The 8,434-nt window shown below is 42.2% G+C and overlaps 1 long non-coding RNA gene across 1 annotated transcript; it reads left to right on the plus strand.

Annotated features, from left to right (window-relative positions):
* Positions 1-727: 727 nt before the first annotated feature.
* LOC136551506 (uncharacterized) lies at positions 728-1,667 on the plus strand. The gene is made up of 3 exons (XR_010782582.1): positions 728-806; positions 1,244-1,324; positions 1,429-1,667. It is a non-coding gene; the product is annotated as an uncharacterized lncRNA (long non-coding RNA).
* The last annotated feature ends 6,767 nt before the right edge of the window (positions 1,668-8,434 follow it).

Genomic DNA, 8,434 nt, shown 5'->3' on the forward strand with positions numbered 1-8,434 from the left:
GGCAAATTTTCATGGGCGGATCACTGTATGGACACAGCCAACAAAGGTAAGTTATTCCCTTGAGATGGATGCATCATTTCTATTTAGAGCTAACTTTGCAGTTCAATAAGAACATGAGTTTCTCTGGTAGCTGCCTGAAACAAAGTTTTATATTTGATGTTATCAAATATTTTCATACTAATCACTTTATTCTGCGGTGAAGGGTCCTATAAATATTGTACGTGATGCAAACTCGTGGCAATGTGAACATGAATGGCGTCAAGATCTTTCTGTGGTGACCAAGTGGTTGTCAGGAATTTCTCCGGTACGTTGGTAACACACATAATACTCCATGCTGTTTACCTTCACTATTTAACATGCCCCATTGTGGTTAATTCAACAATTCTGCTGAATGACCCTGTTTCCAGTTTTCACAGATCAGATTTCTTGAGCACCATAACAGGGCTCAGAGTCATTTTATATTTGTCAAACGCAATATTCAAATTAATTGTAGTGTTTTGTTAAGATCCAGGTTGCTGTTTTTACCCCAGCCTTGTTGTTGGTAACTGGCAGGATTTTTTGGACAATTGCAACCATGTTCCAGTTATTCCTACATGCCCAGTGAGGCATCTTGTAAGGTGGACTGCATCTGAATAAGCTGCTTATGGTTAGTTACATGTTTCGTATTTTGTATATCAACTTCTTTTTTCTCTGTGGTTAAACTTATCTGTAGCTTATTTAATATGCAGGCCCTATTTAGGCCCTTTGTGATCTCCAGTTCTGATGTGGAGCACTTTGGGTGGCTTTGGTACCCTTAATTATGTTAGGTAATGTCTTGCTTTAATGCTTTTATACATGTTTGGAGCTTATAAGAAAATGCATGTGTTTCGACAGAGGAATGTATATGATTCCGTTGTTCACTGTGCTTAATTTGAAATACAACATCATTGTGCACACCGTCCAGCTTGTTTTTTTCTTTTAAATCCCATTCGTTAATTTCTTTCTAAGATATATTTGTACTTTGTTGAAGCATCAATTCAATGACTAGAAGGGATTTAGGAAGAAAACTGCATTGTCATTTGGTCTTGCTTGGAACATATTGTATAAGCTATCGATAACACTTTCTATCCTGATCGTGGTCATATTGGTCAGTGTGACTGTGTGAGGTTAGGGGGTTTGAACTTGTTAGGGTGGACAAGTGGTTTAGAGAAGCTAAAATGATGGTCTATAGCTTATTTAATTGTATACTTACTTGTCTTCACAGGTCCTCAACCAATGGAAGTGATTGAGATCTCTTCTGACATGGCACGAAGTATTGCCTCAGGGGCGGGCTCTTGGTCTCCAGGTTAGAGTTTTACATTCTTAATTTCCTTTCCCACTTAGGTGGACTAACTCTTACCATAACGTGGTATTAGAAAATTGTCCAACTCATGTGTACTTCCTTTTCAGGGCAATCTGAAAGTTCTCATATTGCAGGGCCTCGGTCTTAGTGGTCACCATGATGAAGAAAGTTATCTTGTGCTATATAGTTGTGTGGGAGAGAGGCAAGTGGGTCTGATACTTTTGTTTGCTTTAAGATACATTCTGTTGCTGCACTGTGAGCCATCCATCGAGATGGCTCTTTGTTAATTCGGTTGAGAGTGGGTCGAATACTTTGGTTTGTTTTAAGACACTTCCGAGTAGTTGTACTATGGGTAAGAAAAATATATGTATATATCTATATTTGTGGCGATCAGATTCAAATTTGAATTATATATATATATATGTGGTCAGATTTGAATTTTTTTTTGCTAGAAAATCCACTGTAGGGGCGGTTCTTGATTGAACCGCCCTTACATATACACACAGCAGGGGCGGCTGGTGATACAGCCGCCCTTACAGAAGTCCACTACAGGGGCGGCTGATATTACCAGCCGCCCCTACAGAGGGCACTGTAAGGGCGGCTGAAAACACCAGCTGTCCCTACAGAGGGCACTGCAGGGGCGGTCAGGAAACCGCCCCTACAGAGGCACCCTCTGTAGAAACACCCTGGGAAGGGCGGCTGGCGCAATCGCCCCTACAGAGGCTCTAGAGCCGCCCCTACAATTAAATTTTGTAGTAGTGAGAGAAGAGGCGATGATGGCCCTCAAGCATATGGAAAAGTGCTCAAATCTTTCTCTGCAAGTTTCTCTGAGAGGTTGCTGTTATGCTGTACAAGCATAGTGTGGATTGACTGCTTTGCTTGGTCAGCTTACAATTCTGGGTGAAATGCACTAACTCGTCGGCCGATTGCGTAAGGATACCATAAATGGAAATGCGGATTCTCGTGGAATTCAACGGGCAGTACGTGAGCCACACCTTTCCTTTTTTATTTTATACTTGGCAAGGATTCGCCTAGACAAATACATCTTGTCTACTATGTTGTCTACATATATAATCAACTTTTTATTTTATCCCCTCACTATCCAGAATTAGCGGCACTACATGGTGGATTTAATAAAGGCCTCCCTGTACAAAGAAATTTCTCCCCCGACTGCACGAGGCTACTACTCCAATAATTCTTATCGGCGTCGGTTACCCGATCTGGCAGTCTGGGGCTACGAAAGAGTACAAACAAGATGTCGTGTCGATGCTGGTACAGTGTCGAAACAGGCACGGATAATGGAGCTTTTTTGCAGACTCTAGTTGTTGAGTGTTGGTACGGATAATTACGTTATCTGTGTCAGCGTTTGTTAGACCATTCTTAGTGCAAGATTTCAGAAATATATTTTCATGACTGTCATATCAGTTAGAATGCAAACAATCATTGTCAATACACAATTTTACTTTATCATTTCGTATTATTTTTATAACATTTAATTTCTTGAATCATCTAGAGCTGACAACGCTGATCCAGTTAGCCTGGAACGAAACTATAAATACAGGATTTTTTTTAGAATTACATAGTATAACGTAGATGTCCACAGCATGTATGCACGCTTACGTCTATAAACACATGTACGCAAACTCTATCCCTGGCTTTTTTTTAGAATTACATAGTATAATGTAGACGCTCACAACACGAACGCACACTCACCTTTATGAACATATGTACACAAATCCTACCCCTGTGAGCACCTCCGAAGAACTAAGCTGGCAAACCCTACCCCTATAAGCACATCCAAAGGACTGAGGAGGCTGATCTTGAGATTTACGAAGTCACCACACAGGCACCATAGACGCCTCGCTGTCGATGGGACGTCACCTAGGTGGCCTGGAACAAAAATATAAATAGTGGCTTTTTTAGAGTTACATAGTATAACGTAGACGCCCACAACACGCACGCACACTCATCTTTATGAACAAATGTACGCAAATCCTACCCCTGTGAGCACCTCCGAAGGACTAAGCTGGCAAACCCTACCCCTATGAGCACATCCGAAGGACTGAGGCAGCAGATCTTAAGATTTACGAAGTCACCACACAGGGGACGTCACCTACCACTGAAAAGCATAGTGCCGAGATTTATGAAGTCACCACATAGACGCCTCACTGTCGATGGGGACGTCACCTACCACTAAAAGCATAGTACTGTCGTTAAATCCTAGAATTAATGCAGAAAATACGAGCACTCGTGCCAAATCGAGGACTTAAACTTGGATGGGTAGGTCCCACCACAAAGAACTAACCAACTAATCTATGATCAGTTCGCATGAATAGAGGCTCCTTAAATAAACATGTAATTGGATTAATACATGTGGCATGACTAAGACCACTAGTAGAGAATAGACCTTTGATCCTCGACCAAAATGGGCTCTAGTCCCGGATTTTTTTACGTCCAGGACTAGAGATACCTTTAGTCCCGATTGGTGGCTCCAACCGGGACTAAAGGTCCCTGCCCAATGGCTACTACGCCAGACAGAGATGGCAGGGACCTTTAGTCCCGGTTGGAGCCACCAACCGGTTGGTGGCTCCAACCGGACTCTGTCTGGCACAGTAGCTGTTGGGAGGGACCTTTAGTCCCGGTTGGATCCACCAACCGGGACTAAAGGTCCCCCCTTTATATCCTAGCTATCTCCTTCTTCCTCCCCGAGCCTGAGCTCAGCACATTTTGAAGCTCACTGCACTAGTGTTCTTGCTTCCTCCCTCCATTGTTCCTCCATCCATTCTTCGATTCCTCCGTCGATTTCTTCGATTTCTCCGTCGATTCTTTAGTTGTAAAGGTTACAAATCTCATACTCTCATTTTTCACCATTGTCTTATCTCATTTTGTACACTATATATATATGGTTCTTTATTGTGGTTTTTTTCATTTGTAAGCAATTTGAGCTCAAAATCACTTCAAGCTTGCATATTTACATGAAGGAAGGTTAAAGTAGCTATTAAAAACTAGTATTCACTGTTCATTTGTAGCATGCATAGCACACTTCATTGTTTAGAGATATAGAGAATTTTAGAGTTTTTTAATTTTATTTATTTATAAAATGAGAAATTTATAGTGTATTAAAAAATGAGTATAGGGACTAGTGCCTCCGACTGGTATGACAGATGCAATGCAAGGCCGTGCAATAGGAAGAAAATCCATTCTCTTTTGACGATACGCCTGAACAGCTAGGCCTGACAGATTTGGTGGTTGAACGGGTCCGTCGGCCGTCGCCGTGCGACTGTACGACAAAGAACGGCATCGATCGACCATAGTATTTTATTGTCCGGAGTCCAGTCCAGGGTGCAATGCAACGCAATGACAATTGACAATGCGTTGCTAGGTCAAAATATGGTCATTTCTATGGACTCCGCGACTAAACATTTTATTTTAACTTTTTGTGAAATGAAAAACTTAGAAAATAGTTAGAAAATTATAGAAAATCCATACTAGTTGAACTTGCGGACCGTGTTCAGCTCGGCGAGCATGTTCTCTGCCGAGCGGTAACGGACATCAAGGAGGAGCTTTGATTCTACGAGGGAGAGCGGCAACGGTCGTGGAAGACCGTGTTCCCTTCCTCGTAGAATCGGAGCTCTTCCTTGACCAAGTACGGTGCCGTCCGGTGGAGAAATGCTCGCCGAGATGATCACGTAAGCAAGGTCAACTAGTACGGATGGTTATTTATTAAAACATGTTTTTGAACTATAAATCCTGCTGGCCGTCTTCTTCCTCCCCGAGCCCGCCCGAGAGCTTAAGTTCACTATATATATATGGTTCTTTATTGTGGTTTTTTTCATTTGTAAGCAATTTGAGCTCAAAATCACTTCAAGCTTGCATATTTACATGAAGGAAGGTTAAAGTAGCTAGTTGAACTAGCGGACCGTGTTCATTTCGACGAGCATGTTCTCTGCTGAGCGGTAACGGACGTCAAGGAGGAGCTTTGATTCTACGAGGGAGAGCGGCAACGGTCGTGGAAGACCGTGTTCCCTTCCTCGTAGAATCGGAGCTCTTCCGTAGCCAAGTACGGTGCCGTCCGGTGGAGAAATGCTCGCCGAGATGATCATGTAAGCAAGGTCAACTAGTACAGATGGTTATTTATTCACACGTCCCGATATCGTCGCAGTAGTCTATCAATCACCGTACCCAAACGTAGTATACATATAAATATAAACGATAATCGATTGTTATGTGTGTACACTCCCATTCTTCTGTTAATTTGCAGAAATATCATGTGACTTACTTACCTACCGCAGTAAAAGATGAGAACACAATGACCATTAAAAATATCATTGTTTAGAGATATAGATAATTTTATAGTTTCTTAATTTTATTTGTTTATAAAATGAGAAATTTATAGTGTATTAAAAATGAGTATAGAGAGATGGCAACTGCTTCCGGGTCCTCGGCCTCTCATGGGTTTCCAAAGCGACTTAGGCCGGGCCTCCCTCTCATTACATGCGGCAAGTGTCGTGATGAGACGAAGATTGTGATGGAGTACCGAGTGAAGAAGGAGGGTCCCAACAAGGATCGTATCTTCTATAAGTGTCCGGATCGCAATGTGAGTTATTTTATCGTATTTAATGATTATGGTTAGTTTATACCTATTTTCATGATGGTTGTGATTAAAGCTCTAATTTTTTGTTTTAATTTCAGTGGGATGGCAGTGGACGATGTTCAGGCTTCTACTGGGAGGAAGAGTATGTTGAACTCGTGCAAAAATATCTTGCACAACAGGCAGATACGGTGGCTAATGAGGCAGTGATCCAGCCGAAGAAGCCCAAAGATGTTGCACAATCGGGGGATCTGTCTATTTTAGTTGAGATTGGTCACGAAATCCTTGTGCTCCTGAAATGTATTTTAGCTTTAGTTCTTTTAGTGGTAGTTGGGATTGTCTACATTGTAGCGATGCTTTCATAAATTTGTACCTTTTGTGGTGGCACGCATGTTGTATAAATAATTAATTATGATCTAGGTTTTAATATGGTATTTATGTCATGTAATGCAGATGAGCCGGCATTGGATATACAATGCTGATCGACGCTCCCAAGAGTTCATTGACGGCGTGCATTCTTTGTTACGTGCGGCCGAGGCAAACAAACACGACGGTTTCATGTGCTGCCCATGTGCCATATGTAACAATACGGTGGAATATCCTTGCTCAAGGACTCTTCATTCACACTTGTTCAAGTTGGGTTTCATGCCAAACTATATTTGTTGGACGAAGCACGGAGAAACCGGTGTTGTAATGGAAGAAGGTGAAGAAGAACAATGGGACGACAATGATATTATTCCTGATGGTGCGTGCTTCAATGATACTGCAATGGGAGAAGCTGAAGAAGAGGTAGCCGCAGAAGATGAGCCGGCTGATGATCTTTATCCGGTCATTCGTGACGCACAAAGAGAATGTGAAAGTGAAAAGGAGAAGATCAAGTTCGAGCGGATGCTAGAAGATCACAAGAAATTGTTGTACCCAACTTGTGATGCAGGGCAGAAAAAGTTGGGAACCACACTAGAATTACTACAACGGAAGACAAAGAATGGTGTATCTGACAAGGGATTTGGAGAGTTACTAAAAATCCAAAAGAAGATGCTTCTGAAGGACAATGAATTGCCCGCCACTACCTACGAAGCAAAACAAGTTGTCTATCCTATGGGGCTAGAAATCGAGAAGATACATGCATGTCCTAATGACTGCATCCTATATCGTGGCAAAGAGTATGAGAAATTGGATGCATGCCCGGTATGCCATGCATCGCGGTATAAGATCAGGCGAGATGACCCTGGTGATGTTGAGGGCGAACGTCCGTGGAAGAAAATCCCTTCCAAGGTTATGTGGTATGCTCCTATAATACCACGCTTGAAACGTCTATTCAAAAATAAAGAACATGCAAAATTGTTGTGATGGCACAAAGAAGACCGTAAGGTAGACAATATGTTGAGACACCCTGCTGATGGGTTCCAGTGGAGAGCAATCAACAGAGAATTCCTGGAGTTTGTAAATGATGCAAGAAACTTAAGGTTTGCTTTAAGTACAGATGGTATCAATCCTTTTGGAGAGTAGAACAGTAGTCATAGCACTTGGCCTGTTACTCTAAGTATCTACAATATTCCTCCTTGGTTATGCATGAAGCGGAAGTTCATTATGATGCATGTGCTCATCCAAGGCCTGAACTAACTAGGCAATGACATCGATGTGTACCTGAGACCACTTATTGATGAACTTCTCATTTTGTGGAATAAAGAAGGTGTACGTGTGTGGGATGAGTACAAACAGGAACACTTTGATCTACGAGCATTGTTGTTCGTAACATTCAATGATTGGCCTACTCTAAGTAATCTTTCAGGACAGTCAAACAAGGGATATAATGCATGCACACACTGCTTCGGTGATATTAGAGGTGTATTCTTGAAAAAATGTCAAAAGGTCATGTACCTTGGCCATCGTCGATTTCTTCCTGCAAATCACCCTGTAAGAAAGAAAGGCAAGCATTTTAAAGGGAAGGCAAACCACCTGATCAAGCCTCGCAACCGAACCGGTGAGGATGTACTCAATATGGTCAATGATGTGAAAGTCATCTTTGGAAAAGGACATGGCAGCCAACCTGTTCCGAACGACGCTAACGGTCACGCACCCATGTGGAAGAAGAAGTCCATATTTTGGGACCTACCCTATTGGCAAGTCCTAGAGGTCCGCAGCTCGATCGACGTGATGCACCTGACGAAGAATCTTTGTGTGAACCTGCTAGGCTTCATGGGTGTGTATGGAAAGCCTAAGGACACATTTGAAGCACGACAGGACCTGCGTTGTTTGAGAGAAAGAGACAACCTATATCTAGAGAAGACAGATGATGGATGCCATTACTTACATCCTGCCAGCTACACTCTAAGCAAAGAGGAGAAGGAAATCATGTTTGAATGCTTAAACAACATCAAGGTACCATCTGGATTCTCCTCGAATATAAAGGGTATTATAAATGTGCCAGAGAAGAAATTCTGTAACTTAAAGTCCCATGACTGTCACGTTCTCATGACGCAATTACTTCCAGTTGCATTAAGAGGAATTCTACCTCCAAA

This window comes from Miscanthus floridulus, chromosome 4, assembly GCF_019320115.1.
Source record: "Miscanthus floridulus cultivar M001 chromosome 4, ASM1932011v1, whole genome shotgun sequence".
Lineage (NCBI taxonomy): Eukaryota > Viridiplantae > Streptophyta > Magnoliopsida > Poales > Poaceae > Miscanthus > Miscanthus floridulus.